Here is a 14845-nt window from a genome sequence, read left to right as displayed (position 1 = left end):
TGCTGTAATTTGAGTGAATTGACATGTACCGTGAAAAATGACAACAGATCACATGTTTGGAATGAGGAAAGGAAAATTGCTGAAGGGAGAACAACTGTAACAAGGAATTCAAATAATATTTTCCATGTTTTCATTTGGTTTGGGGTTTTTTTAATGGTGCAGTTTGCATTCTTTTTTGTGTATTTTCACGCAGGCATTTCTAAATCACTGTTCACTGCTGCACAGCAGAGAAGCCATGTGAGCTATATTTTAGATCGTGGCTTATTTTGGAAGTTTTTTTCAGTCAGGCAAGATTTTGGGTTGGATAGTACATATTTACACTACATTATTAGCTGTTTATCTTTTTAAAGATGCATAAAAGGAAAATATTTTCCAAAATAATAGCAAATTTCAATCAGGTGTTTATATATAAAAGTAGAAGCATGATTATGGAAAACATCAAGGAAAACCTTGTTAGGAGGCTGCATAGAGAACCAGCTGTATGACTTCTTTGGAGGTTTGTGACAATTTCCTTTGAAAATGTTGACCTGCATGTTTTGATATCAGCTAGCCTCAATACTTTCTCAGCAATGTGGTAGGAGTCACAGATACTCAAAAAAAAAAAAAGAGAAATCTGGGCACCTACACATATATTAAAATTTAGCAATTTATATTGATGTATTTGAAAATTAGCAGTTAGGTGAGTTGTCTACTTAAAAGCTCAAGTTTTGGATCTGTGCACACTAATTACAAAAATTTTGAAGGAGAAACAAGTTTAAGCTGTCTTGCTTGGACAAAAATTAGAGAAACTGATAGAGTAATTACCTTAAAATGGTTAATCTATTGCAGGTGCATATGTGCATATACTTGCACATATTCAGTTTACTCAGCAGAGTTCATCCAGTTTATAAGCACTGATAGCTCACAGCTTGCAGGCCCCAGATCTAACATGGGTTAACAGCATGGATTTTATTACAAGCTTTCTTGGCAGCAAGGAGGTAAAAGCAAAACTTCAAAATCATTTTCCTTTGTTGGGAGAACCCCCTGAAGGGATTCAGAGGCAATGGTGCTGTCCGTCTGACACAGTTACAGTCAGCCAGCAGTCTAGCATCCCAGCTAGTAGCACTGCAGTCACTCAGTAATTTGTGCTTCATGGCTCGAGGGCTATGAAATAATCCTTATGATGTACAGCAATGGCTGAGTGGTTAAACAAAAGTATGCACTTAATGCATGCAGGCATTCATATGGATTGTGTGTCATCCACAAAACAGGAAATGTAGAGAAGATGCTTCTGTAAGGAGAAGCTGGGAATTTTTTCCTTAAAATCTTATACATTATCTATGTTTATAAAACATACTGCAATACAGAGTCAGATTGCATTCCAACTAATAGTATATAAGCGAAGTGTTACCTGACTTTAAAGAAACCCAAACAACTGTGTGACTACATCTCTAGGTGTCATCCAGCCTACATATTTTAAGATGTTTCAGGGCTGAAAAAAATGAGCTGACTATTAAAGGCATTATGTCTGTCAGAATGACCAGCCCCAGTTTTACTGCTAGCCCAGGAAATAGTGGCATGGCTGTCATGACAGAAATTTATAGCAATGATGATTATGCTGTGAGGCTGGATGTACTTGGCATTCACCTTGGTAATAAAATATTATCCTGGCTGACCAGAGCTGCCTTCAGCAGCCTCTGGTGGCAGTGCTTCTCTGAGAGCTCAATTTACTTAGAAGTTGTTCTTTTCTCAGCAGAGTCTTCATGAGAGGAAGACAGCAGCAGTGCTGTTTCTTCAGTAGACAATCGTTTAGGGGGATGGTCTTAAGCAACAAGAAAAACAAAAAACCGAAACACATTGCTTTTCACATGCCAGGATTGTCCCCAGATGCTGGAAGGGTTTACTCTGATGCATTGTACTGCTTTCTGCACCATTATAAAGGGCTTATTTGTAGTTGTCAGTGTCTTTCGTGCAGTGATGAGTTCCTCTGAAAATTCATAACTGTTTCTCTGGGCTGATTTTTACAAAACACAACTTTGAAAAATATAGGCTCAAAGGTATAAAAGAGAAGAAAGAAAGTGTTTAGTTGCCTAATAATGCCACAAAAATATTACATAAGAACAAGTACAATAAGTGTGGACTGTATCAAACTTTTTCAGAATATTCATGTCAGAAGCAAAAACTGTTACAGAGGAATACAAATCTTTTTACAATTCTCAGAGTGTCTGTGTGTTCCTTATATCTTATTTTTATTACTTGCTATAATGCTCAATCTTCTCTCATGGTTTCTACTGAATTTCTGAAAAGCCATTGAAGTTGTTTTCTCTTGTTCATGCAAGACTAACCCAAAGACACAAGAATTCATGTCTAACTGACAGTTCATTGTCATTTGCTTCACCCCACCCCTAAGGTTCAGTCTAGACACCAGAGACTGAAGGTCTTTACTCACTGTAGGATTTCACAGAAGACTACATTCATACAGCTACATTTAACTGCTTGTAGAATGGAACAAAATTATGTCAGAAGATGAATAGTTCCATTAGAGGAAAGTTCTCCTGCATTTAATTAACTTTACTGAAGCCCAAGTAAAGTGCTGCACTGGTGTGACCTCAAGATCTCTGTATGCAGAGAGACTCATTCTGAGCTAACCTGGTTATCTTCACACTGTACCACGTATTCAGCTGGACAAATTAATGTAGCATTGACTGAAGTACAGCTGGGATACAGATTCCTAACATTTTTTAGCTGATGACTTGCATGTAAAATGAGAGGCATCTTTTGATTCTCTTCACCTGAGACCTCTCTGCCTTCCCTGACTGTGATTGAAGGACTTGCTCATATTTCTCTGGGTCATATTTAATTGAGAATACTTTAGTAGTGAACTTTTCAAATTTAAACATCAAAAATGCCTGATATTTTAGAAGAGGGAAATAAAATACCCTGTTCCTTATCATCTTCTTCTTTGTGAAGAAAGAATACTTAGAAATTTTGAAAATCTATCCTCTTAGTTGCCTAATTATAAACTGTTGAAGTTTTTTATTCTTCTTTAAAAAGCAATTGGTCTGCCTTTACTCATTAGTTGATGCTAAACATACACTTGTCTTGAAAGGGCTCTCATACTTATTAGAACAGGGAAGATTTACATGTTAAATGAGAAATTGTACTGATAATTTAATTTGCTGGCAATAAAATCTCAGAGAAGTAATTAGAGCACCTGGGACAAAATCTGATAGGAACATTCTAAGATTTCTAGATTTCTACCATTAAAGCATACATTGTTCTTGAAAAAATCAATTAAATCTGCTGAGATGGAAAACCATGAAATAAAAAAAATTAAAATCAACTATATTTGTGGAGAATTGATAACATCTGTGTCTGGTTCAAAAATTACCAAAACAAATGATACAGGATACTTGAAAAGTTCTTTCAGTTTGAAAATTCCAAGGTAAAACTTCAAGGTGTTTCAAAAATGAAAATATTTTTAATCCTTTTTTTTCTTCATAGAGCTTTTATTCAAATACAGAAAATATTAATATTTTTGCATAATTTCCTGTAATAGCTTGAGTTACCCTCCAAGAATGCCAGTTACACAGAACACTTTCATAAGTGTTACCTGTCCACTGTTTATGCAAGTGTTACCTATCTAATGCATTTCTGGGTGTTCAGAGATGCACAGATTTTAAAGAAAAAGTGTATGAAAATGTCACTGGAGATCACATTTTTACAGGGAAAGTAAGTATGGAATGAATATGTGATGAAAAAAAATTTAAAAAAAGAAGAAATAAATGGAAGGTTGAGCAGTAGCAGGTTGGAAAATGAGAAGCAGGAAGAAACTGTCAGATGCAGGAACTGAGGCTTGTTTTGAAACAGGGAGAGTAAGAAAAAAGTGATGTCTGCCAAAATATGTTTGTATGAGTGAATCTGCCTAATCTGGCAGATTTGCAGAGCTCAAAGATCTGCATTGACCACATGAACCCTCTTCTAACAACCAAATTTGAAGGAGCAAAATTTTGAAAAAGAATCCATACATGAAGTTAATTATATACCGTTCTTAGTGTTACTGGTTTGGATCTTTTTCTGCTCATTTGTGAAAATTGATATCATGATAGTTTCAATCATCAAAGAAGGTCTTGATCTCACTATTCCATGAAGCTGTGAGGACATTGATCTCATCACTATAGTACTGTTTATGACAGTGAAATTTAAAATGTTCATAAATGTCCCAGGGTCTAATAGGAGCAATGGTAATGCTTAGCATCTTCAGGTGCCAAGCCTAAAATTCTCTTCTACAGAAGTGTTCCACATATTTCATGATGTTGGCATAGCATAATCCTTAGGAGGCACAGAAATTACCACTGGACTTACATAATTTCAGTCACAAGTGGAAGCTAATAGTAACGGGGATGCAAGTACCTGACTTTGAAAGATTTTGTACTTGTTTGTTTGGGCTTTTTAAAATATCTTCAAGGCCAACTGTTTTCAATAAACTGTCTGAAGAAATTGGAGTGTTCTGGTTTCATACATCCTTGTCTAACTTCAAATTTTTGTTATTTAATGAGTTGTGCCTTCTTTCCTAAGCAAGGAAGAATTTTCCCATCCAAATGGATGATGTTGGAGCATGTGAAGAGTATACCTCTGCACTCTACAGAGCATGCACCTGGCTTGGAGGAGAATGTGGGAAATACTGAATAGCTGTCAATTTTGTTACTGGTTATTTCTCTTACAAATGAAATCAGTCATAATGAAGGCAACTTTCAAAATCTGAATGTGTGGTATTTCATCCTGGGTCCCCAGGATGAAGGAAGAATTGAGAAATCTGACTCCATGTTCTTAGAAGGCTAATTTATTATTTCATGATATTATATTAAAGAATGCTATACTGAAACTACATTAAAGAATACTAAAGAATGGAGAAAGGATACATCAGAAGGCTTAACAAAATACTAATGAAAAACTCATGACTGTCTCCTCAGAGTCCTGACACAGCTTGACCGTGATTGGTCATTAAGTAAAAACAATTCACATGAAACCAATCAAACAACCACTTATTGGATAAACAATCTCCAACGACATTCCAAAGCAGCAAAACACAGAAGAAGCAATCAGATAATTATTGTTTTCATTCTCCTCCGAGGCTTCTCAGCTTCCCAGGAAAAGAAATCCTGGTGAAGAGATTCTTCCAGAAAATATGACAGTGACATGAGTGTGTCACCATTGAGGCCACTGCCAGTTTCATCAGTGTTTTGTGACCTGCTAAAAAGCATTTACTTCTTTCTGAGGAGGAAGAAAGATACCAGCTCCATGAGTAAGATGATCATATTGTGACATTGATTATGATCTGCCTCTATTTTTTTCTTTCCGTAAATCCATGGGGCTAGTATTCAGTCTGAATTAATACAGCATTGTGGGGACGCATAGTGAAATTCAGCTTCAAATCAGAGCTAACAAATAATGCTGTGGCACAGCCTAACTGCTGTCTCCTCCTAAATGTCTTGGGTGAGACCTTGAGGCAAGAGATCAACGGAACCAGGAACTATGTCCAGCCTGCAAGGACTGTGGAAGCAGTTAGACCATTTTTCTGCACTCAGACCAAATATAAACAGATGGATTTTAAGAATTGCCTGACCAGTGCAATAATTTTCAGCCTGCAGTCAGCAAACTCCTTAATAAAGGCAGAGCAAGTTAAAGTGTGCTGGGCAGGAGGTGCAGGACTTTTGCTGAACTCTGTAAGAACCCACAATTAACCTTAGCTTCTGAAAATATCTGCCAAAATTTGTCTTCACATGGTTTATTTTTCCATGTGTGCAGGGGTAATAATGGACCTTTCCCCCTTTGAAGAATACTTTGACAATTAAGGCTTCTTCATGAATGATCCTTTACATAGGAGCAAGAACTCCCTACTCTAATTTATAGTGAAATAGATTCTTCTATATTGAATCAGTGCTTGCTTAGAACTAATGCCAAAGCTTATTGATTTTGTCTTCAAGCATTCCCAGGCACATTGCTCTTGCTGGGGTAAAGCAAATTCTGAAGTATTTTCTTATTTCTGTGGTCTCTGTAACAGGCATTGTGTCATTCCCTTTTCTGCTTAGCCTCCAGCTTTCTTAATTTCAGTCTGCCTGAAGCGTACCAGTGCAAGAAGTCCTTTTTGACCTTGGAGATATTTTCACTTTATGTGGAATGCAATTTGCTGCTTTCAATCTCAGGGGGAAATATGTTTTTATGAGTACCTTTTGTAGGCCCTGATTCTCTGTTTGGCATGTCATTTAGAAAATGTCATACAAAATATTTTGAGCTAAATGAGGAGCATCTGCAGCTCCGGAACAAGGGATGGATATGTGGGTTATAAAATTAAAACTGGTTACCAATGGTATGCAAATTGAAAATTGTTCACAACTTGCTTTGAATTTTACTAAAACACTTGAGTACTTTTCTGAAATCTCTTCAAATACATTCAAATACTTCTGCCTTTTAAGGGCAAGGTTTTGATGGGTTTATATGGACTTTGGAGAGAATGCTTCTCCACAGATTACGTGGAGTCAAATTATGTAACAAATCAAGGTAAACACAATATGGATCTTAAATTTATAGACACGCATCTGGAGATCTCCAGGATATTTCTGAGAACATACAGCATTTTTTTTACATATATAGTAAGGGCAGTATCCTATAGAAAACCTGTGAAAAATGTAACTCCTTTATGTGGTCAACCAGCTATTAACCTGACTTACAGTAATAATATTAATACAGCATCATGTTGAAGGATTAGCCTTGCTTGTATGCCTTCTTAAAACGGATCTGAGATGATGCTGACACTTAGGAAGCAATTCTCTAGCCATTATTACTCCATGCCACCTCATCTTCCTGGAAGAATCTATTACTATATAAATTTAACACTCCTAACATGTATATGATGCATTTCATCTGCTCAAATATTTGCATTATTTTTGGTTTCTGTTGTAACTCACAGGTTCTTTCCTCTTTTCTTGTCACTAATATTTTACTTTGAGAAAGCTGTCCCTCTGCTGAATGTTCTGCTTTGAAATATTTCAACAGATTTTCAGATCTCCAGCAATGCACAGACACCCAAATTCTTATTAATTAATTAATGAGTATAAATATTAAATGAATGGACAAAGAGCAGAAATAGAATTTGAAACAGAGTTCAGATTAAAAAAGAAGCAAGTTTAGAGGGGATTTCTTGGTAGACAGAATGAGTGGATGTGTCTACAAATATGTAGTACTATTCCTGCCTTTTTCCCCTTTAAAAAACCTGTAATTGTGGGAAATTATCTGTTTGTTCAGTTTCCCCATCTACACTGAAGACAGGGGAAGACATTCTCAAACTATTCAACAAAATGCATGACAACTCTATTTGCATTACCCAGTGCATGCCTGCTTTGAGTTCATCACTGTTGATGGGAAAAATATTCCCATATCCCATTGTAGTTTTATATGAAAACTCATTGGTTTTGCCTATAAGGAAAAGGAGATTTCAGGTGGTTTTTCGCCTCATTGGGGGGGGGGGGGGGAAGTAGAGTTAATTATAAATCTTATCTTGTCAGTCAGCAGAAGATAAAACTAAGTCTGTCATCTTGTATGACTTCTGTCACACATGAAAACAGGCAAGAGAGAAAAAGAGCTGTTTGCTCAGCTGTAATCCATTTGGGGAGAAAAAAGAACCCAGCTTCATTGAAGGTATGCCAAACAGCAACATCAGGGCATTTTCAAGCATCCCAAATGAAAGAAAAGGGAGACCCCAAACTGATGTAGATAACATTGCCATAAGCACAATTAGTAGAGGTGAATCAACACCAGGGAAGTGTACCTTCAGGCCTTGGTTGCTCAAAATGTTTGAACCATAAGAAAGGTTTCCACTGTGAACAAAAACATGGCTTGTCAAAATTTCAGCTGGACAATGTAAATGCTACAGCCAGGGTTTTTCATTCATTGTATTTTCCATTTTTGCTACACTCACAAGAAGATTTCTTTTAATATTGACTTCAACTGAGAAATCCAGCTGCAGATCAAAATATAGCCAAGTCCCCACCTCCCAATGCCCACTTTTACTCAGATCTGTCAATGAATGGGAATATCTTTATTTTGTATTTAATTCATGGTCTACTCACTGTGACAACACCTGCAGCAAAAATTAATTCTTTTTTATACTAAATATGCTCATTATTTCAGGATTTTAGTGGGGGAATAAAAACCTCTGTGGTTTGAATAGATAAAATTTAAAATAATGTAAAATTTTGTTTCTTCTTCCATAAAAAGGTAAATATTTTGGGGAATTAATTTATTCATTTAAACACTTTCTTTTCTAAGCATGAACACAATATGTCATCCTATACAACAGACTAATCTTTGCTCATCCAGGATACATTAGTGCCTTGCTTTTTTGATTTATATTGCTTGAAGAGATTGTGCAGAGCAATATTCACTTCTTAAAGGTTGCAGGATAATGGAAAGATAATCTTGGGGGAAACTGGCCTGTGGAAAGATTTTGAAAAACCTGTCTCAGTCTGAGCAATTCTGGAGACAAAGGCAAAAAAAGTGTGCCACAAAACACTTTTGAATCTGCAAATAAAGTTGCCTTTGATAAAGTTACTTAGAACCCTTGCAGAGGTATAAGAATCAGAGAAATTTTGAAAGCTAACAGTTGGAAATAACTTGTGGATAATGTGCATTTGGGAAATGTGTACTGATGGAGGCACTGAATATATGTTTATGCTGTAAAATTATTTCTATGTGTGGAAAACCAACGCTTTCCGTGGAGAGACAAATCTATTTTACACAAGATAATAGAAATTAAACATGAAAAAGACTTTATTAGATCATTATCTTTGTGTCCTTGCAATTAAATTATTTTATAAAGCTCTAGACTGGGTTTTTTGAAAGACAGCAATTTTTTTCCCAAGTTAACACTATTTTTCCCTAAAAATTTAATGTTATATTTTCCATAGCACTTTAAGTAGTAGTGCCTTTCTGCAAAATAGTAGATTCCTTTACTCTTTCTAGATGATGGCAATAGCTAACCTCTCACACATAATTTTTTGGCCATGCTGCATATACATGTGTAACATGTGGAAGATCAGTCTAAATGTACAATCCAGTGTCCTTTCTGGTTCTGATTTCTGTGACCCTGATTTTCTGCTGAAATAAACCCAAACATTTATGTATGAGCAGAAAGAAGCAGTGGTGTCTGTGCAGTATTAAAAAAAGTATTTAGTAAAGTTGTATATATAAAGTTGTATGGGAAAACTCTGTTCCTGACATTGTTCTCCCAGTAAGAGGAGTGGTTAGTTAAGGTGTGGATAGTAATTGTGGCTAATTTTGTGTGTGTGTGTGTTTTTCCCTATTTACTTGTTCAAAATTGTGTTTCTGTTATTCAACATGTCAGCATATCATAAAAAAATTAAATAAAAACCCAACAACAAACTAACCAACAACAAAAAAAATACTAAAAAATCAAACCAAAACAAAACAGAACACTACTACATAAGTGAGGAAGTAAATTCAAAGTTGTGTAAAACTATCTCATTATGTCTGGAGGGTTTCCTATGCCCACTTGTGACTTCCTCAGTACAGTGTGTTATTGTTATTTCTTCCTTGGGAGCCTGAGCAGATTTTTCTTAAAGACATTCAGTAAAAGCAGGGTAGGTGCTATAATATGTGTTGGTTTTGTGATACAATAACTAACCTAAGTTTTAATAGGGTTCACACATTTTTAGGACATACTTTCTCCATTCGGTACTTGTTTTACTGTAGGGGTTAAAGATTTCTTCTAAAAGGGATTATGTGTTTTATGCTATTTCTCCCCCAGAACTGTAGTTTAATGTGTTATTTGTGAAGCATGTAACTATTCAACCTTTACAGTACCATTAAATCAGGTGTGCATGTAGGCTGGGAGCAGTAGCAAGCAACAAAAGAAGAAAAGGTCTTTTGTGTGCCATTAAAACATCTTTGTGAGTTTAACAGCCCACACCCTCTTTTAGTGTTGATATTGAAAATTGTTTCTATGAGAAAAAATAGAAGATTTTAATAACATTTCCATCCCTCTCCCCCAACCCCCCCCCCCCCAGACACAGTTACACATCAGTTTTGTTTGCATAGAGAGCTGTGCTGTGTGTGCTGCTTGGACACCAGAAGGATTGCAACCCTATTAACACTGCTTTGTGCCCTGGATACCAAATACTATTGAAATATTTTATGCACCTCTTCTATTTTAATTAGCACATCTGAAATTACCTAAGAGATCTCCAATAGCTTCAGCGCATCATTTATGCATCTTGTATTACATTTCAGCTAACAGATGTCAGGTTCTTTAGGGAAGAATTCAGTGCCTGTGAGATAGCCTAAGATAAAGCTGAGATTTAACTCTGGTATCCTCAGACCTTGTCTCATCACTCACATCTGAGGAAAGTGCATGCTGCCATTCCAACATACTGATGTACAAAATTTCACCAAGTATGCACATCTGCAGATGACACCAAGCTGAGTGGTGCAGCTGACACTCCTGAGGAACAGATGCCATCCAGAGGGACCTGGACAAGCTCGAGCAGTGGCCCATGGGAATCCCATGAGGTTTAACAAGGCCAAGCTCAGGTGCTGCCCCTGGGTCAGGGCAATCCCTGGTGCCAGCCCAGGCTGGGCATGACCAGATGGAGAGCAGCCCTGCCCAGAAGGGCCTGGGGGTGCTGTGGGTGAGAGCTGGACATGAGCCAGCCATGGGCACTGCCAGCCCAGAGAGCCAAGTGTGTCCTGGGCTGCACCCAGAGCCCCTGGGCAGCAGGGCAGGGAGGGGATTCTGCCCCTCTGCCCCGCTCTACTGAGACCCCAGCTGCAGAGCTGCCTCCAGCCCCGGGGTCCCGGCACAGGAAGGACATGGAGCTGCTGCAGAGAGGCCAGAGGAGGCACCAAGGTGATCAGGGGGATGGAGCACCTCTGCTGTGAGGGAAGGCTGAGAGAATGGGGATTGTTCTGCCTGGAGAAGAGAAAGCTTAGGGCTGACCTAATTGTGGCCTTCCAAAAGCAGGCTTTTTTACAAGAGGATGTAGTGACAGGACAGGGGGAAAGGTTGACAGAGAGTAGATTTGGATCAGATATTAGGAAGAAATTATTTTCAGTGAAGGTGGTGAGGCCCTGGCACAGGTTTCCCAGGGAAGCTGTGGCTGACCCTTTTAACAATGTGGAAGTGTTCAATGCCAGGTTGGATAGATCTCTGAGAAAGAAACCTGGTCTAGGAAAGGTCCCTACCCACAGCAGGGGTGTTGGAACTGACATCCCTTGCAATCCAGGCCATTCTGTGGTTCTGTGGCTGACACTAAGACTTTCAGCATGGGGGAAGCCAGTCCCAAAGTCATCTCCTGGCACTTACCAATTTGTGTTGTCTCTCTTGACATTAGCAACATTATTCTACCTTTATGATGTTGAAAAAGTAGTATCTCAAACTTCATAGAAAGACAAAAGTCCTTGTCAAAATGGATTTTGACGTAATGCATAATTACTAGGGACTAAGGCCTGATTAATCTCAATAATTTAATTACTCTCCCTGTACTTCGTGATCTAGCACAATTATATAATCCATATCAGGATTTAACTCTTGGTTTTATAGAGAAGATTTTGCAATTGGAATTACACTGGAGCAATTTTCCTTCTAGAGTTAAAATGAAGGAGATAAACAAAGGCTGACTGCTTTCTCTTATCCAAAATAAAACTCATAGAGTCCTCATAGAGTAAACAGAATCTAATTTGAAGCTTATTTCTTTGCTTCATGTTGAAACATGGTATATTTGCTGTACAGCTTGAGTAGTTTCATTTTGTGTTATTAGAGTGATGCTATTATAGTCAGCTAGTAGTCATTCAACTGTAGAGAGGTTTCTCCATGCCATTATGTTGGGTTTAGCTCTTCTGACCTTTATAGGCTATATAACAGAGAGAGAAAGCTTGAGAGACATATCTTATTGTGTCAGACAATATATACAGTAAAGACAAGCTGCAAAGAGCCATAGTTTTATAGCATAAATCTCTTTTGCCTCAGCCAGGTTGGAAATGCTCAATAATTCTCAGGAACAACCTTTAATTTACTGTTTTCCCTGGATACCACTGAGGCCTGGTAGGAGGGAAAAAATTCATTACAAAGAGCATCTTCTCTCTATTGGAGAACAAATATGAGAGCCAAAAGATGCCAAGGATTGGTTATCACTTCCCCATTGCTTATCTCTAGAAAACTGAGCTTAAATCTCTGTAAATTATTGTTTAAGGATATGATGGCAATTTCTTTAATTTTGAAGTAGGAAGAAAACAAAATTGGAGACATGGTTAAATTAATTTGAACTGCTACTGCAAGTTTTAATATCAGTAAGCTCTGAGGGTATATTTTTTCCCTGCCAAGATAAAATGTGTCATTCTGATCAGGTTCTGAGGTCCTTCTATAAGCCACAAATAAAATTTTCCAGGATAAAAGATAACTTGCAAGGCTTTGTCACAAGCCTTGGGAAATTTGTTCTCTTTGTATGCTGGAAGAGTTGCTTATATTTCTCAGGTGGAAAGAAGAAGGGAAAGTGCAAAAATGTTAAATATGGGGAACTGCTGTGTTTTTTCTGTCAAGCAAAAATATGATTTATTTTATATTTATTTCCTCTCCTACTTTGGTGAGTTTCTTGCTTTAAGTGACATCAGGTGCATTTTACATTATTTAGTAGATGGAGGCATGGTTGCCAGTGCCAAAACCCTGTGTTTTTCAATGCTCCCAGGCAATGAATAACTTCAGTGTTTAGGGTTACTTCAGTTACTGCAGGTTCCTTGGGCTCTATTGAAAAAACACTCACAGCCGCAACAGAGAAATTTTCACAGTACGAAGAAAAACAGCAGCAGTAGAAAGCACACTGCTTCAGACCATGGCTTCTGATTGCTCAGAGGCCCATTCACAACACTGTGGAATTCCTTGAATAGAAAGTCATGTCTCAGTTCTTAAGAAGAAAAGCTTTTCCTAAACAAAAGCTTAGCATGGTGTTTCAGGGACATTCTGGGAGTTCTTAGAGTGTTTCAGGTACTAGACACTTGAAGAAAAGCATCAAATAGTCTATTTGTAATCCCTAAGTCATCTGAAAGGACATTAGAACTGGGCTGGAGTGTACAGAACAGACAGAGGTGAAATAGCAAGCAATATCTGAGATAGTCTTGCTCTGAGCTTCCTCTTTCATGTAGGAAGTATAACCTCAAAATCATATTTTTTCTGTTACCAAAGGAGTTTCCTTTTACTAAAAACTATGGAGACAATTCACTGAACATTTCAATAGGGAAAGTCTTTAGAAAATTACTTTAATCTGAAGATCTGAAATAGAAACATTTGAAATTTCTCTCCTTTAGGTTAGTGACATGCAGCGTTAGTAATGTTAGTAATGGATTTCACTAGTACTCTACATACATTCTTCACTGTTAGTAGAATTGATGATAGTTTTGTTTTATACAGTTTTGGAGATATTTTATTTCAATAGTTGTCAATTCCATTCCATGTTTTTAATACTTGTAATCATATTTATTTAGATAACAATCAAATTTGTTTTATCTGGATAATATTTAATTTTAATTGCTTATGTTGAAAGTAGTTGTTGAACACTCCGTCTGCTTCTTAATTCTCTGGCTTTTGTGAAAATTTTATTAATATGGCCTTGTTACAGCATTTAATGCTGTCATCATTGTAATTATCTTTAGATGTATTGGCAGGCGATTAAAGTCCAGTTTCACTCTGATATTTCAAATATTCATAGGGTAACTTGTTTTATCCATACTTAAATGAAAGTAGAGAACTCTGCATAGGCAATAGTTTTAGGCTGCCCACGTTTCAACTGACAAATGGTTACTGAGGCAATGTTTTCAAAATCAGGGTGCTTATGCGTTTTCATAAACAAAAAGTACAAGGTATTTAATTACTAAACCATAATTATTGTTGTTGTTGTTTTTCCTGTTGTTATATAAGATTTTTGCACAATGACTGAAATTACTGTTCTGCCACTGCTTACCTGGCCTTGAATTTTTACTCTGAGACAAGTTCCAGTGATATGAGTGATATGATGTCCAGGCCTCATGGAAGTATTTTCTGACTTCCTAATACTTTTTTCCAGCTGAGTCAAAAATTTAGGACCAGGTGCTACATCACACAAACTCACCTTTCTTCTTCTTCAAAGGATTTGGAAGTAATAACACATTGTGTTGAGTTGTGCTAAGAAAACCTGCTGCCTGCAATCATCACAGAATCATTGAATCATTAGCTGGAAAAGAGCCTTAAGACTCTGAGTGCAGCCCAGTACTTCCAAATCCATCACTAAACCATGACCCTCAGCATCACATCTATGGGTCTTTTAACTACCCCCAAGGACAGTGACTCAACCATGTCCCTGGACAGTCTGTTCCAGTGCTTGACAACCATTTTAGTGAATAAATTTTTCCTAATACACAATCTAAACCTTCCCTGTCACGCAGGCAGGTTTAATAAACAACTTTCCTGCTGCTGCCGCTGGCACAGATATTCGGAGGGGGTATTCCTGCCATGTTTCTGTCGTGAGGAAGAGCTGGGAGTCTGCCTAAATGATGTACTACCTCTTTGAGCTGCCTGTGTGTTTTATACCTCACAGTGCTAGGACATGTGTCGTAGGAAGGGGACCAGGACACCAGATGGTTCAACACAGGTCCAGTCCAGTTTATTGAAGAAAGTATCAAACACTTATGCAGCAAATAATAAGCTTATAAATATTCTGTAAGCCAAACAATCTATTGGTTAAAATATACCATGAACTCTTCCTCATTCCTTAGGGGTTACATCTCTCTTTTTTCATGTCTCTTTCACTATTTGTTATTATAC

Source organism: Zonotrichia leucophrys, chromosome Z (assembly GCF_028769735.1).
Source record: "Zonotrichia leucophrys gambelii isolate GWCS_2022_RI chromosome Z, RI_Zleu_2.0, whole genome shotgun sequence".
NCBI classification, from domain to species: Eukaryota; Metazoa; Chordata; class Aves; order Passeriformes; family Passerellidae; genus Zonotrichia; species Zonotrichia leucophrys.
The sequence above is the reverse complement of the archived record's forward strand: the minus strand, read 5'-3'. Positions refer to the sequence as shown.